This window comes from Corvus kubaryi, unplaced genomic scaffold, assembly GCF_017639235.1.
Source record: "Corvus kubaryi isolate FWS band 111438036 unplaced genomic scaffold, C.kubaryi_AGA036_p1.0 37236, whole genome shotgun sequence".
Taxonomy (NCBI): domain Eukaryota; kingdom Metazoa; phylum Chordata; class Aves; order Passeriformes; family Corvidae; genus Corvus; species Corvus kubaryi.
This window is the reverse complement of record NW_024581067.1, coordinates 1,225,448-1,242,442: the sequence shown is the minus strand read 5'-3', so window position 1 is coordinate 1,242,442 and position 16,995 is coordinate 1,225,448.

Below are 16,995 nucleotides of genomic sequence, written 5' to 3'. Positions count from 1 at the left end.
CCGAACATTTCTGCTTTTTAATGAAGGCTGCATAACTGAGTGATTTGGAAAATCAAGAACCCCCCCCAAATATTACTTGGCCTGTGGTGAAAGAGTTGAATCTGATGCCTTCATGGTGCACGGGAAAAAAGGAACTTCTCTGGTGATCTGCAGAGAGAGACTCATTCAAAATCAATGCTGAGACATAACCATTTGCACCAACAACTACTATGTGCATTTTATTAATAATTTTATTTTGAACTGACTTGGGAAATTCCAGTGATTTTAATACATTTTTCATTCTGACCTCTATTAAAGTTTCTGGAACTGAAAGGAAAAAACATATATATTATTTGCCTGTACCATTTGAGTCTTCATGGCGGCACTGTGTATCCTTTATTAAAGCAGAGAACACTGATGAGAGTGTTAAAAAGTGTGTTTTCATAGAAATTGCTGCTTGGGTTTTTATCCTCTTCATATGTTTTTAACTTCACGAGAAAACTGGCCTTTCTGACCAGATCACAACCAATTTTCAGATTTACACTTGAAGCAGGAAGGTGGAATGTTTGCCTCCCCTTCAGCAGCTGCAAGCAAAGCTGTCAGTCTGTCTTCACACAACAACAATCCAGAAACATCAGGTTATTTTTCCTTCTTTGTGTATTTTACTGAAGGAACACAAGGCCCATTTAAGGACCATTTGGTCAAGCTCCAGCACACAGAAAGAATACACAAAACTGTTCCCCCTCAGGCATAAAAATATGGGTGTGGGGAAGGATTTCTGTAGGTGAATTAAGGGAAAAGAAGGAGAAACAAGTTTCTGTGATGTGTTAACTGAGAGAGATTTACAGGGGTTTGTAATTTAACAGATTCCACCTAAGGATTAGTGTCCACAGACTTTGAGGTTGTTATGTTAGCTTTTTTTTAATCATATGCAACCAGCTATGGACTGTGATAGCTGTTTTGAGTTAAATATCAGTATTTTATAAGCCAACACTTTCTAAACTAGTTTCCCAGGCCTCTGATTCCCTGCTGCTCCTCTGGAGTTTTATTTCCTGTTAGTAGCTGAGCATGGGCAGAGTTATTTTTATTAGCTCCATGATTAGTTACAGTCCCCTGCAACATGAGGTGTCTCTCTCAGAATCTGATTTGGCTTCTGGCAGCCACAGGCCAAACCAAAGTCTCAAGTACTCCATCTGTTGATGTTTCCAGCTCATGAGAAAAAGTGACCTCATGTGGCCTGTGAATTTGTGGTGTTTTTCTGCCTTTTTACAAAATGTGCCACGTGTTTTCTCCTGCAGAGAGGAGGAATATCCTTGGATCTTACCACAGTGATCTGAAGCTGTGGTGGACTACAAGTTACTCTTTCTGCGTGGATGGGCCGCAAAAATTTGGTGATATGCAGATTCAATCTCTGGAGTTTGACCTAAATATTTTCTGTATTGAGGGGAAAAAAAGAAAGGACTGCACTCCCAGCAACTCTTTCTCAGTTTTTCTGTTGAAACAGAAGATTGAAGGGGTTTAATTTTCCCTGCCCTGTAAAAATGTCTTTTTCTAAACTAGATTAGTTAAAGGAATGAAAAATCCTCTACCTTCCTATAACCTTTCCCTTTTTTTTATATCCCTAGATGGCCTTGGCTAAAATAGCAAATTTAATCTTAAGCCAGAAATACTGTTTCAAATGGAAACTAAAAACCACTTGCTTAAAAGCGTATTTCTTCTCCCTGTCATCCAGTCAACAAGAAAGGCTCCTGAGGATTTTGTATTTTCCTCCTGGCAATAACTGATAAAGGTGAGATTCCAAAGAAGGTGCAGAGCTGGGCGTAGGTTTACAACAGTATCAAGAGGATTGAGGGACACAAGAATTGTTCAGCTTTCTGTTCAGCTTTTTTTTCCCTATAATACTTTTAGGATCCTCTGAAAAAACCTCTCCTCTGTGCTTTATTTATTGGACCTGTCCACTGACAAGGGCTGCAATTGCAAATGTCAATGACTCTTCGTGGCAGTGGTCACTGCACTCGTATCCAATTGAGGATGTGAAACACAACTCGGGCATTCCTCGCAATTTGTATGGAAATTAGAGCACTAAAGCTTGCTCAGTGAAGTTTCATTCCTTAACTGATTTCTGGTTATGAACCGACCTCGTGCACTGTCCCCTGTAAAACTCCCTTTTATTCACTCCTTAAAGGAAATAAACTCAGTTAATTCGTTTCAGGTTCGTTACTAGTAATAGTCTTTCTAGACTGGATAAACCAATTTCATACCTGTTATCAAATAATTACATCACAATAATGTGCTTTTCCCCCCACCCTGTGGCAAGAGTGAGTGGTTGGGATGACCTGGATGACCTCTCTGAACTCCAGGTCCTTTCCCTTCTTTCCTTTAGAGACTGTGTCAGGATCAATCCCTTCAGCACCCAAGGGGTGGCACAGGAGTGACAGAGATGGGGGACAGCAATGCCATCACCTCCTCACCCCAGATGTCCCCTTCTGCCTCCTCTTTGCTGCAGAGCTGCCCAGCAGCAGGCACAGGGCTCACAGAGTCTTGTCCTTTGAGCAAGCCAACGCTAGATGTCACACACAGGAGGGTTATTGCAAGGGGAAACAGCCTGCAAGAAAAGATTTCCTTTCCTTTTTTTTTTTTTTTTTCTGTTTTACTTTCTTTTCACTTCTTTCAGCTTCACCTACGGGTTAACTCGTGATAGACCAGCACATCTATGAACGTTGGTGGCTACAAAAAATAAAACTGATGCATTCCGTGAGTTATCCAAAGGAGAAAATAATCCCTTACTCCTATCACAGGACCAACAGCTGAGGTCTGGGCTCTCTGTCTCCAGACCCCTAGACTTCAGCATGACTCCGTTCTAATTGGGGTTTGCTTAATGTCTCTTGAAGGTGGTAGACTGCCATTTGAAGCTGAATATTACTTAAAATTGTGTTTTCAGATATTGTACGTCGTGGGTGGAAGCTGCTATAGAAATTCCAGCTCTTCCTGCAATTACAATGACAGTGTGGGAAATTAGAGTGAAGCCAAACCTGCACTAGATACTCAGATAAAGCACAATTATCCTCTGCACACAGAGGGTTTCCTGACTAATTTTGGACGGTTCATATTTTCATATTTGCATTAATACCCTCAGTTCTCGGTCTTTGGTAATGACTAGAATAGTGAAATTTTGGCTTTATATAGCACTTTTGATAAGTTTTCTTTTTCCTGGTTGTAAAGTTCAGTAGTTTTATTAGTTAAAGTCTGAGCTTTAAAGTGTGAGCCTCAAGTTTTCCCCAAATTATGCAAAATTCCACAAATCATACTTGCAACGCTTTCATTACTTCACCTCGGAGACTCTGGGGCAGGGGGGCAGTTCTTGTTGTGTGTATCAACACTGCCTCTTATTTCTATTAAAATCACCACAGTTGCCCAGTGCCCACTGCAGTTTCATTTGCAGTCTGGTTGCTTTTTGTTACCGAGTAACCATTTTAAATGATTAACTAATGCCTGGAACACAGAACCTCTAACTTTAATTTTGTATGCTTTGTTACTTCAATCTTTAGCAGAGAGATATGTTGGTGGTGTGGAAGAATCTGGTAAAAAAAAAACATGTACATTTTCTGGTAAAAGTGTGCTCACTTGAATGTGTAAGGGAAAATATCCTGTGGCATAGAGCCAGCAAGTCCTCTCCACTTTCAGGATTCTAAAATCTTTGTGGTTTCCTCCAGGGAGTTAAAGCTTCTTCATTTTGTTTCTCAAACCTCTGCAGCATCCCATGTGCTTCTTTCCCTGCCGCTCTCCCTAGCCCAGCTCTGTGGATCAGCACATGAAAAATGCAATTTTACAGTATTTTTGGAAATGGTGAAACAAGCCAGGAAAGGGAAAAAAGAGCTCCAGGTATTCTGGATTGGTCACTGTGAGAAGAAATGGCCAACAACCAGTGCTGGAGTAAGATGAAGAATAAAGAAAACAGCTTTTCCATTGTCTCTGCAATTCCCTCTGGGAACTTTTGGTCTTTCTGAGGCTTGTTATATCAAGATAAAGCTGGACACCCAACAGGAACTGAAATCCTGGGCAGGAGGGTGTGGAACCTGGTGAAGCTTGGATGTCCCGTGGTAGCAGAATGCCAGTTTCCACCAGGACTGGCTTCCCAGTCATCTCACAGATGAACGTGAATGGCCATGAATTATGTAGAAAATGGTGACTGGAATAGTTAAAGCCTGAAATTATCGTGAATTTTTACAATTATTTGGTTGCTGGGGGGGAGAAGGAGGTGTTGCCTTGCAGATAGTGGGGTTAAGTTACTCAAAAAGAAACATGCAAGGATGAAAAGCAGAACAGAGGAGATTATATTCAAACTTTTTGTGGCATTATTGCCATGTCTCATTGAAAATGTGACACTGCTATACCTGCATTTAGTTGGAATCACAGAACAGCTGGGGATGGAAGGCACCTCTTGAGTCACCCTGTGCTTGAAGATGGGTCAGCCACAGCAAGCTGACCAGCAATTTTGATTTTTTCCATTTATGGAGATTTTGTAATCTCACTGGACACCTTGTTCCTGTGTTTGACCACTCTCACAATTAAAAAGTTTTTCGTGTGCTTTGTGCCCATTGCTTCCTCTCCTGTTACAGAGCATCACCAAGAGGTGCTGGGCTCTGCTTCCTTTTCTCCAGGACTCAGTGACCAGGCATTACAAAGGTCATTCCTAAGTTATGATGTCTTGTAGAAGGGCCAGGCAGTAATGTCATTTGCCTGAGTGCCCTGCAGATGTATTTATCTGCCAAGCAATGTCAGCCTTTTAATCAAATAAATAATTCATGGCCGGCATGTGATGATACCAGCGCCTGGGAATTGTGCACTGTATGGAGTGAAATAAAGCTGTCAGCGTGAAAGGGCAGTGTTAGAGCCCAGGACGGATCAATGGAGGCAGAAGAACATTTCTATTTGATTTATAAATAAGTGATCTTTTTTGGAAGGTCTGATTTTTTAGAGCTGTACTCTGGTGATTGCCTTCTTCCATGATCAGCCAAGACTTGAGACGTTTTGAGTAACCTGAACCTTATCTTAGTTAAATGACAAATTCACTACTTTTAGTAAATTCAGCGACATTTTTAAATTGATTCAGATAGACATAAAGCAATGAAAAAACTCCTACACCAGTGCTCAACGGCTGTTGGACAATGTCCTTGGGGCAAATGGTCCATCTGGCTGCTCATGACTTTCCACAGGATTTGGCAGTTATTTCTCACCCAAATACAGGGTTTAGGCCTAGTTGGTCCCCTGAGTTGCTCGTCCTGAGGAGGCTGGGGATGAGCATTTTCCCTCCTGCAGAGCCCTTGGCAGCGGCACCGCAACGCGGTGGCCAGGGGCAAACGCCAGCCAAGACAGGGTTGTTTTTTCTTGCAGTCCCAACAAGAGTCTGAGCATGGTCACAGAACGAGGGGTGATTGCTGAGTGAGGAGAGAAACAGCCTTTTCATGGGCTGCTGACAGCTGGCCAGAGCTTGAATTAGTTTTGGGTGTTTATGTTTGTGCGCAAGTGGCCGCATTCGTGTGGGATCACTTGTGGATCAGTTTGAAACTCCATCACTCAGCAAATCTAACTCTCAGTGATAATAACAGCTCGGTTGTGCTTTGTTTTTTCCATCTTAATCTGAGGAAATAAAATGAATCTTCTTATTTATTCATTTATGCAAAAACTTTTTCCTTGTATCTAGAGTTTACAAAAAACCCCCATTCCCGAATGCTCTTGTTGGTTTGGTGAATTGTCACATGATTGGAACCCCATTTGAGCCTGAATGCAACTCACTATTAAGCAGTAACAAAAAATTGCCTACCATTAGAAAAAAAGCAATTATTTTCTCTTCCTCTTCACCACAGTTATGTTTCCGCTGTTTTTTTCCACTTTGAATTATACATTTCCTAAAGATACCTTTTTTGGTTAGAAGATGTATTTTTACTTTTCTGCTTCCTTCGTGTCTTCTTCTTTGCACGCTCACCCCCCCCCACCCCCGCATCTTTGCCCCAGAGTTTGTTAAAATCTTGATATTGATTTTTTTGTTAGTATGGCATCAAACCAACCAAGTTGGACACAAACGCTAATTTTAGAAATACTGCAATATTTTACCCAAATAAAGTGGCATGCAGGCAGCTTAGAGCAAAAATTATCAACAGTGGCATCTGTACAGTTTCTTCTGTCAGTGACACAGACCTCTGCAACTTTCACATGGGTGCTTATTTCTTCTGAAAACATGTCTCCAAAAACATCCCAAAAGAAGCAGTTGTGTAGAACGAAGCATTACTGTGGAAGTGAATCAGTGTTCTTCCCTTAATAATGGGGCTGCTCTTATAACTGGCTTTTTAGAGTTTTAACTTGCAAGAGGAATGAAATTGTGAATCTGTGCTGCATTTCCAAAGTGCAGAGTCCTTGTAATCTTTACCCAAAACTTGTCAAATAGACAAAGAGTGGGAAATACACAATTATTTGCACATTGCCTGCAAGAGGAATGTCTTTAGAGCAACCTAAGTCAGCTTTGCATCTATTTTTCATTGACTGAAGGGTTGGAATGGGGTTGAGGATCAAACCCAACATCTGGGCGTGCCAAATGCATCAGTCTCCTGGAGACAAAGATTACTTTTGCTAGCTAAAATCTCCTCCAGAGTGAAATTTGTTTAGATAAATGTTGTTTACTGAGAAATGCCTGGAAGCTATTTTCATTAGATTCTTTCCCTTTTTTTTTTTTTTTTTTTGTGTGTGTGTGTCTGTTGTTGGTTGTTTGTGTTTTCTTTTGTAATTTGATTAACGTGAGCCCAATTTCTTATTCAGTCGTGGGACTGGTGGGTAAAATGCACAAACTTCAGCAGAGTTCAAATGGTAAAGAGGTGCATTTATGATTATTCAAAATGAGTATTATTGTTCAAGCACATGTAAAAGAAAACCAAAGTAATGAGAAATGTTGGATATTTCTCATGAAAAAGTGGGGGAGGGTAGTGATGAGGGGGTGATTTTCTCCCTGACCAGAGTCCCGAGCCTCACAGACCTGGCATTTACTCTCTGTTGGAAACAGCAGCTTTCACCATCCATTGGGAAAGCTAATCACAACACAGGCTGTCAGACCGTTTCCAGACCTCTTAGGGCTCTCCCTGGAAAAATCCAGCTGCCCCTGAAGGTCAACAGTGTTTCCCCAGACCCCGACGAGCAGATCTCAGTGTCCTGCTGTGACCACAACAGAAGTGTTGTGGACCACGGCTGCTTCTAGTCCCATCAGGCAGTAAAGCAGAATTTGAAATGCACTGGTGGGTCAAAGGGTTGAACAAGCAGAGAATTTGCTGGAAGATAATCCTGGACCTTGCATGGCAATGCTGTGTGGCACAGCAGCTGTAGCTGCGGAGGCTCAGCAGCAAAGGGGACCATCAAGCATTGCACAAAGTGCTAAATTATGAGACAAGAATTTGGATAAGACATTTCCATGACTCCTGTGACCACAGCTGTGAACTCCAGCTGAGATGCAGACAAAACTTGCCTATTTCTTGGCAAGAAACAGCAAGCAGCAGGACTGTCTCTTCAAAAGATGCCTGGCAGTTTATCTTGAGGTGTCCAGTCCATGAGGCTAAGTCAACATTTAAGATGAAGGGGTTAGTGATCTCTCTTTTCTCCCCTCTGTGGGCCCAAAGTTCTCTCCTCTCTGATTTATGAGTTCCTGCTGGTTTCCAAATGGCCCCTGATCCTCCCTCTGAAATCTGAGATCCAGAGGGCCCTCCTGAAGTTTCTCCTTCACACTCAAGTGAAAAAAAAAAAAATCAGACTCCAAGATTCCTAGTGGATATCTTGTGAGTATCACCCTTCCATCCTATCCCCATAGGTGTTAGCAGAGGAGAGGGGCTATGGATTATCACAGCCCACATGAAGCCCTCATGAAGCGGGGCAAAGTTATGTCCATTTAACGTGGCACACACGAAAGTCAGAGAAATGAGTTGTGTAAGATGACACAGCATTTTGTGACGAGTAAAATGCCGGAACCCAGCCTGCACAGAATCCAACCTGCACTAATCCCTTTCCTGGGATCCTTTCCTGGGATCCCTCATTGCAAGAGGGAGGAAGATTTGCTGATCGAGTGGGAGGCAATCACAAAAAAATCAATCCAAAATGAAGTGCTCATTCAGTGGCTTCCAATGAAATTTACTGCTTGTCATCTTCCTGACAAGCTTCTTCAGAATGTTCAAAGCTTGAGAGAAATTGGCAGTGTTTGAAATTTGGCAGCAGGAAGTGTGATGTGTTTTGGGGCTGTTTGATGTGTTTTTGTTACACATTGGTCCTTATTATTTCTTCCACTATCTTTGTGCAGATTGGAGCAGGATGCTGTGAGCTAACATGGAAATATTTGGCAGCTGAGCAATGGAGCCTGATGTTTTTGGCAGGGGGGAAATGGATGCCATAGCAGTCCTAGAGTATGTGCTGTGTTTGAGACACCCCTCAGCTTCCTACAGAGGTCTTTTCCCCGAATGCAGTGTTTCAGGTCAAGGTAGGGAAAATATTCTTTCAGTAAATTCTACGTGATGCTGGGTGACTTTGTGATGAGCCTTTCTGGTCTCTGTGTCTTCCCCGCGGGTGAGGTGAGGTGGCTGTCTAGGGCAGGACCTAGAGTCCTTTAAAATCCGTGGCCATAAAACACCAAACAAACTCAGAACTGTGTGGCTTTCAGAAAGTCCTTGGCCAAATGCCACTGGATCTTGGGGATATTTGTGATTAACACAGCAACCTTGCTGGAAACTCTGAGCTGTGACTCCTGAAGAGTTTAAAGGACTTAGGCAAGAAACATCTTGTTTTTGTCCATCAGGATAAGCTTAGGGGATGTGGCAGGAACCTTGTGTCCCTTGTCTTCTGTGCTGCACGTCACTGACTGGTCCAGTTGGACACATCCATTTTGGTACTGTCACTGTGGAAAAAGAGCAGGTGAAACCTGAAGGTGTGACTGACAGGAGATTTGCTCGAAACAAATGCCACATTCTACCCCAAAGTCCTTGAATTTATTTTTCTGAAGTAAATTCATCCAGTGTCTTCGTGGGCTCTGCCAACAGTGCTGCCAACACAGCATAAAGCAGTAACATTTATAAAACAGGTTCCACCCTTGCCTTAGTGGTGGTTGCTTTATCTCCCAAACCCTTGATGCTGAGTTGATTGGAAGGAGAACATCGATTTCTTTATTTTGTTCTGCAGTCATTTGATACAAGATAAGATACCTGCAGGCACCTGATCTGATGGCGTGAGTAACAGGAATTTGTTGTCTTTCCAAGTGTTCTTCCACCAGTGGGTGGCCTTTGCTATCTTCCTTGGATAGATGCCCCATTCCTGAATGCTGCCACATTTTTGTGGGTGGCATCTCAGCAGCTGTTCCTTCAGAATCAAGATCTCCGCGGCTTTTAACCAAAATACGTCAGAAGTGCTGCACTCCTTGGCTTATTTCCTCCTTTTCTTTGTCCCAATCTGTCTGTGAGGTGACTTGCCACTGTTCTTTTTCATTAAATAATCTACTGAGCCAAAACATTATTGAGCCAGACAGGGGTGCCAATGAAAACTGACACACACACACTGCAATGAATCATTTGGGGCTCAGCTGAGACCTTGGCACACGTGTGGCTATCCCACACAATGACATGTTTTGCTGTTGATTGTGCTCAGGGGTCCTCACACTCTGTGTCAGATATCTGACAGGGATGTATGTCACACTCGACATCTAAATAAAAATATTTAGAGGACTCTTGCTGCTCTGTATGAGGTAAACCCAAACTAACATAGGTTTTCATGCTGGTTTTGTAGCCTGAGTCTGCTGTGTCTCCTTGGACCCTTCACAAGTCTACCCTGGAAATACAGAGAGGTTAAAATACAAGCATGTGCTGCCTGTGAGGCCTTGGGGGACCAGAAGGGGGATGATGCAGCCAGCATCAGGGACTGGACCTGGAGTGCTTAGGGCAACTGGCCTTGAGGGTCCAGGCTCTCAGGAAGGGATGAGGGAGGCAGGAGGTGCATCCCCAAACCACAACAGAGGACCCAATACCAACCAGGAACAGAAACCAGGAAGAATTTCAATTCATTCAAAAGGAAAATGGAGATTGTGGGGTGGATGCATCAGGGTAAGACAACTCTTCTTTACTGTGTTAATTTGCCTTTAAGGATGTTGTCATTCTGCAAACTGCTGATAAGTTATCCCGGACTGTTTAGTTTAAGTTTTGTGTTTGTCTTCTTCACTCTGCCTGGAAAAAATCAGAGGCCAGACAGGATGATCAGCAGTGATGCCAAAGCCTGGCTGTACCCTGCAGCATGAGGCTGAGCAAGAGTGAGAGAGAGTGGAGTGGTGGGCCCTTAGAGCCAGAGACACAGCTTATTTTGGGATCTGCTTAATTAGCAGCATGCTTCATTAGAGCCAACAAGCCCTTCCGTTCTCTCTCCAGGACCAGCCTGCTTAGCAGGAGATTGTGCTGCTTCGCAAGGCTATTTCTTCACAAAAGTATGCCCATTGTGCAGGAAAATTCACCCCTCAATAGCCACGTGGAAATATTTGTCTGCATTTGCTTCTGATTCCAGCTAAAATGGCTAAATCAGATTTAAGAACCAGTCTCTGAGAGATGGCCCCTGTGAAAGGAGCTGTGATGTGAAATGCTGCCCCTTCCCGCCTCCCTCTTTTCCTTGGCACAGGCATGGAGATTGCTCAACCCCTGGAGCTGTCTGGAGCACAAACCTCTGCAGGAGCACGCTGCAGCCAGGCACTGAGGGAAATCATCTGCAGCCACAGAGAGATAACAACATGCACACGTCCTGGGACCGTGTGAGAGTCAGCATAACAAATCCGGAGACACCATCAAACAGATGAGTTTGTAGTAAACATATGGACTGAAAGAGTTATGGGCAGCCTTTCTCCCCCTTAGGACAAACTCCCAAAATGGGAAGGAGGGGAGTGAGAAATTTGGAGTTTGAAAAGTTCAATTATTCCTGGAAACAAGAATAGCTTTGTGGGGTTTTTTTCTTTTTTTTCTTAAAAACAAAACAAGCCGACTCATGAACCTTCACCCACTTCCCTACCTGGTCTCTTTTTTTTCCTTTCAGACTGTGCCAGCTCAGGTTTTGTCTGTGCTGCTGAACACAAGAAGCAGGTAGGAAAAAAAAATGTCATTGAAAAGAAATACCTATTCTCCAATTGCCCATAATTGGTGTGGCAACATGGATCCAGATTGAGTGAATTAATCTTTTATTTTGGAACTTTTAGGGCAGTAAAGCAGTTACATTTTCTGTTCTGGTGAGGCCAATGTTCCCTGCAGTCCTTACTTGTCATTGAGGCCCTTTCTTTTGTCCCAATCCTGACAGATTTCCACTGCATTTTTCACTTAGTCCTTGTGAATACCTGATAGGGCTGGAGAACCCCAGAGCTGGTCAGAAAAATGCCAACTGAGAAATGTCTGGGGCCTTCATAAGTGTAATTAGGGCTACAGGGCTCTTTGCAATTTAGAATGGACAATTTCCATTACCTTTCATGTAGAATTTGGACTCCACAAAACTGTAAATTTCACCCAGTGGCTTTCGGTTCCATCCCAGTTATTTGTTAAGTGCTGTTTGTTAAGAAGTCATCTGGTCTTTATTTAAAAGCTAGGAAATTAATTGAAACTGATGGAGGATTTCCACAAATGACAAACTCCATCAAACTCATCACTTTCAACCTGATTGAAACAATACTTCACAATGTTTCTGGCATAATACTTGTTTTTATGGATAAGTTAAGGAAGAATGAATGGCCTTTTTTGTGAAATCTTGCCTTGAAGCTGTGGTGTTGTACTGCCAGGTTTCCATTATAATTACTTTTTTATATTGCAAGTTGGTCACTAATTCAATATAAACTTAACAGGAGTTTCAAATATGTCCAAAGTGAGTTCTTAAATACTGATCTAAACTCATTATGAGCATGAACTGGCATAGAGTTTTAGCTGTGTAAGTTCAAAAGTAAATTAAGCCAATAAATGAAGTGTGGGAATTAAATGGCACATCCTGACTCAGTTTTCATTCATTCTTTTGCTCATTAGCCTCATTGCATGTGTTTTTCCCTCTCTCTGTGAGGGAAAAGTGTTGGACAGGTCTGGTAGGGGAAATCAGAGCAGCAGTCGGGAGTCTGCTGTCCTTCAGGTGGGTCACAGGACTAAATCATGGCTCTGTTCACTGGACAGTCAGAATCTGACTGTGTCACATCCTGTGTCTCACCAAATTTATGTTTCAGAGACAGATTCTGAAAATCAGTAACTCAAACTCATCCTGTGCAGGGTAAATGTGGTAACAGCAAACACAGGGCTTCAGAGTCACCTGGGTGGTGTCATCTGGCAATCGCAGTTATCAGAGTTTTCTTCCCAAACTCCCCTTCTATAAACAAAATAAAGCAATTTCAAGCCCGCTTTGGAGGGTGTTGTGGTGCTGAGATCCTTAGTGACCTTGCTTTGAAGGTTGCCCAGAGCAGCTGTGGCTGCCCCTGGATCCCTGGCAGTGTCCAAGGCCAGGGTGGACAGGGCTTGGAGCAGCCTGGGACAGTGGAAGGTGTCCCTGCCCATGGCAGGGGGTGGAATGAGATGAGATTTGTGGTCCCTTTCAACCCAAACCATCCTGTGGTTCCATGGCTTGTGTTTGTCTAGTGAGAACTTCTGGGACCCGAGTCTTTCTGCTGCTTGGGTGAATCAGTGACAGGTGAAGTCAACACAATGGGAATGCTTTAAACTTAAAGAAAGTAAAACAGGTTAAGAGTCAAGAATGGAGACAGAAATGTAAGGATCCCAGACTCCCCAGACCTCAAGTTCAAAAAATGTGCAAAACTGACCTTGGGTTTCTCCTCCCCTACCAGAAATTATATCTGCTTGGCCTTGTAGCCCCTAAGGATGAGTCCTCCCTCCCTGTGTTCTGAGAAATCAGAGTGAAACAGGCAAAAAAGAATCCCTGACTGCTAAAGCATGTTACAGAATCAGCCTATTTTATTTTTTTGGTGTGGAAATATCGTTGAAAGGCATTTTTCTTTCAGTTGATTGGGGTAGTGTTTTCCTCATGTCTAGATCTGACTTCCGGAGCAGAAGACATACTTTTACAGAACGCTGTTCATTTAAACTTAGGGGGAAAAAAAAAGTGTGGGGGGGTGGGGGGTCAGGGAAAATATTTTCTCCCCTAGCTTCTGAAAAATATAATATTTTCTGTATTTTTTGATTTTGGCAAAGACTGCAGTGTATGCCAGCCAGAAAGTAAGTAAAATACAGTCAAAGGCTGCCCTTGTCCACATGTTTGAAATGGACTACCAAAAATGCATCATTTTTTCCAACATTTTTGTTGGGTGGAGCGCGGAAGGTGATTCCCCCTTCACACCCTAACATAAATATTTGTACAGAACAGCTCTAGCTTAACCTGAAAGGAAAATTCTGAGAGTGCTTCAGAAAGCCTGTGGCAGGAAATAAAAACTTAAAACAATTTCCATTAAATTTCTGGCTCTGAACATGATGTCGTGGGCTTGGCATACGCCGTGGGTTTTGAGTCAAACAAACGGCCCTACAGAAAACCCCAGAGTTTTTTGACTACATCTTCACAAACTGTCTCTGTTACTCACCAACCACTGGAAAAGGAGAGGAGGAAACGCTGTACTGCCTTGGGAGAGCTCTTTAAATAAGCCTGCTGTCCTTGTCTACCTCCTCACTGAAAAGCAGAAGAATAGTGAAAGGATTCCCTATCTAAGGGGGAAAAAAATTGCACAGCAACACAGACACAAAGGGGATGTATAACGGATCATAGGACAAGCACTTCTTTTAAAAGTAAAGGGGTCTTAGAGGATTGAAGGTTTGGGTTTGCTGCAGATTGCCCAGCTCTTGCAGTGCTGTTTCCCCCTACCCCAGAAAACCAGGAACGTGCCTAAATTGGGTACTTGGGGAATGGTGATGAGCTGAGATTTAGATTAAGACCTGTCCCTGTTTTTTTCCCATGCTGGTTTGGCTTAAACCTCGTAATTATCAAGTGACCCCTTTGCCAGTGCCTCAGTTGGAGGCTTCACGGCTTTGTAAGGACAGAGCTGAGGCTGGAGGACAACCCCAGCTGCCCTCCCTGCCCTGGATTTACCCTTCTTGCACATTCACAGTTGTGAACCAGCACTGGAAATGTTTCCCCTCTCTGGGCTGTGGCATGGTGGCCCAGGTTTGACCTGCCCTCCTGCTGCAGGTAACCCTTGAGACTCTCCTTCAGTTTTGTTGATGTGGCCCCCACTACCACAAATAGAGAAAGTCAAGAAAAAAAAAATGTTGCAAAAAAGAGATGTCCTGTACAACCCTTCCAGTTTCATTTATAAACTATGGCAACTGATCTCTCAGCTACCTCCTTAAACTGATTTTCTCCTAACTTAAAGCTGAGGACACAAGTCTAATGCATCTTTACCTGAAAGTGGACAGAGGCATCCTTTAAAACCAGTAAATTTTGGCTTTGTTCTGCAAGTGAACTCTTGTTTTTCACTGTATTCCAATCGTGTGTGCACACTGACTTGCCAGTGGGCCTCCACTCCTGGTTAAGCACCCAAGAAAGTCAGGAGTAAGGAAAAAGGAGAGGAGAAGACTCAGAGATGACCTTATCACTCCCTACAACTCCCTGAAATGTGGTTGCTGTCCGGTGGGGGTTAGTCTCTTTTTCCAGGCAACAACTGACAGAACAGAAAGACACACAGTCTCAAGCTGCACCGAGGAAAATTTAGGTTCGATGTTAGGAAGAGGTTTTTTACTGGCAGAACAATAAAGTTCTTGAATTGTCTGCCCAGGGAGGTGGTGGAGTCACCATCCCTGGATGTGTTTAAAAAAAGATTGGATGTGGCACTCAGTGCCATGGTTTAGCTGAGGTGGTGTTAGGGCACGGGTTGGACTCGGTGACCTTGATGGTCTCCTCCAACCCAGTGATTCTCTGATTCTGTTTCCAGCAGTCTGGGACATTTCTCCTAAGTGGGCTGGTTTGGATGAGTGGGGAGGGCTGGGCAGCGCCCGTTCCTCTCTGAATTCCCTGCATGTGCAAATCTGTAGGGAAGCACCACTTTGCAGTTACCTCCTCCTATTAGGAACCCACAGTTTCAGCCTATCTGCTACCAGCCAGCCCTACATTGCTCTGTGTAATTAGCCAATTAGCGGCTGTCAGCGAGCCCTAAAGCATCTCTCCCTATCTGGGCTCTTTGTAAGCTGCAACAATTCTTGGGTGTCCATAATGCTATCCCAAGAGGAGGCAATGCCTCTTATTTTGTTTGAAGGTTTGTGTTCAGCTGCTCTATGCAGGTTGTGAATCTGCACTGCCATTACCCCAGGAAATGAAGCAAAATCCCTCATCAGGGCTCCTGGAAAGAAAATGAAATGCAGTATTAGCTTGGAAGAGGTGTAAAGAGGCTACTTTGGTTCAGTATAGCTCATTAAAATTACTTTTTGAAGACTTAAACCTTGAATACTTCATTTTCTGGCTCAAAAACTCGATGATCCATCCAAGACCTGAAGAAGCCTCCAGAGGGAGTAGTTGGGGACAAAAGTGTGGCTCTGGGGCTGTTGCTGAACAACTGGGCTGTGAAATTTGACCCTTGCAGAGTCTCTTAGGTTCATCTGATGGCTTTCTCCAGCCTGGGTGGCCACTGCCTCGGCTGCATCCGTGCTAAAGGTGTTGTTTTTGCAGGAATAGTTTGGTGGAGCAGAGATACCTTGGAGTCCTTGTCCTTGAGTTTGTTTTCTTTCACTCAGTGAGTTAGCTCAGCTTCAGAGAAAAAAAACCCAACCCAACAATTAAACATACACACTGCTTTGCATTTTTAATGCTAACAAATAGGTATTTACCAAATGGACAGGGAATCCTTAAACAGCAGAATGAATGTTACATCTTTAAGACAAATCATTGCAGCAAGTTTTTACTAAAGAGTTCTGATTAATAAACCATTGCTTTGCTTTTGGGAAATGTGGTGGATTTATTAATGTGGATTTTCAATCCCTGCATGGTGGAAATATTCTGCAGGGCTGCTCAGATACTTGATCTCAGAGCTCTCCTTCATAAATCTAAGTCACATTTCCTGGATATCATTTTTAGTCTGCTAAATAAGGTTTAGGCAAAGACTTTGATAAAAGTGTTTATGTTTTAGGATATGGCTCTAGATGGACTTCTCTGTCAAAGCTGGACTGAAATGATTGCCTAATTTGTAATGGAAATGAAGTTTGAAAAGCTATGCAAGAGTAGATATAAATTGTTGATTGGTCACGGCCTCGTCTTCCCACTGGCACGCATAAATTTTGTCACGAGAGACTGTTACATGCACACAAATCACAGTTTTGTGGTGATTGTGGACTACAAGTTCTCACAATTTTTGCTGAAATATCCCTCGGAGCAGAGGTCTTTTCAGCCCATGTGCAGACCAGAGGCTGAGGTGTGTGTGGCTGCACACATGAGAAAGGGGCTGCCCCACCAGCAGCTGCAATGAGGAGTGTCCTGAACAGCTCTTGCGTGCAGTGCATGAAGCTTGACAAGTCCGGCTGTGACCCCAAAATCTTCTTTATATTTTTCTTGAAATCAGAGGAGAGTTTGGCTTGGAAGAGACCTTTATCTAATCCACTCCCTGCCATGGGCAGGGACAACTGCCACTATCCCAAGGTGCTCCAAGCCCTGTCCAACCTGGCCTTGGACACTTCCAGGGATCCAGGGGCAGCCACAGAGCCCTGGCTTAAGACTTGGAAAAGTTTTAAGCAAGGGTTTTTGCCCAGGTCCAATGGCTGGGCAGAGAACCCTAGCACTCTGTGCATGCAGGACTGTGTCCAGCCATCTCCATCCTCGTCCCCTTAGCATGGAGTGGCTGTCCCTGACTCTTTGCTTCTGTTTTCCAGAGGATCTTTAGGAAAAAAGACAGAAAGTTAAGGTCCTTCTTAGCACCAATTCAGGTGATAGAGCTCCTGGCTGGGCTGATTGCCATGATAAATCCTCTCTGTCACACATATGTTTTACAATTTAATTTCCGGTGGCCATCAG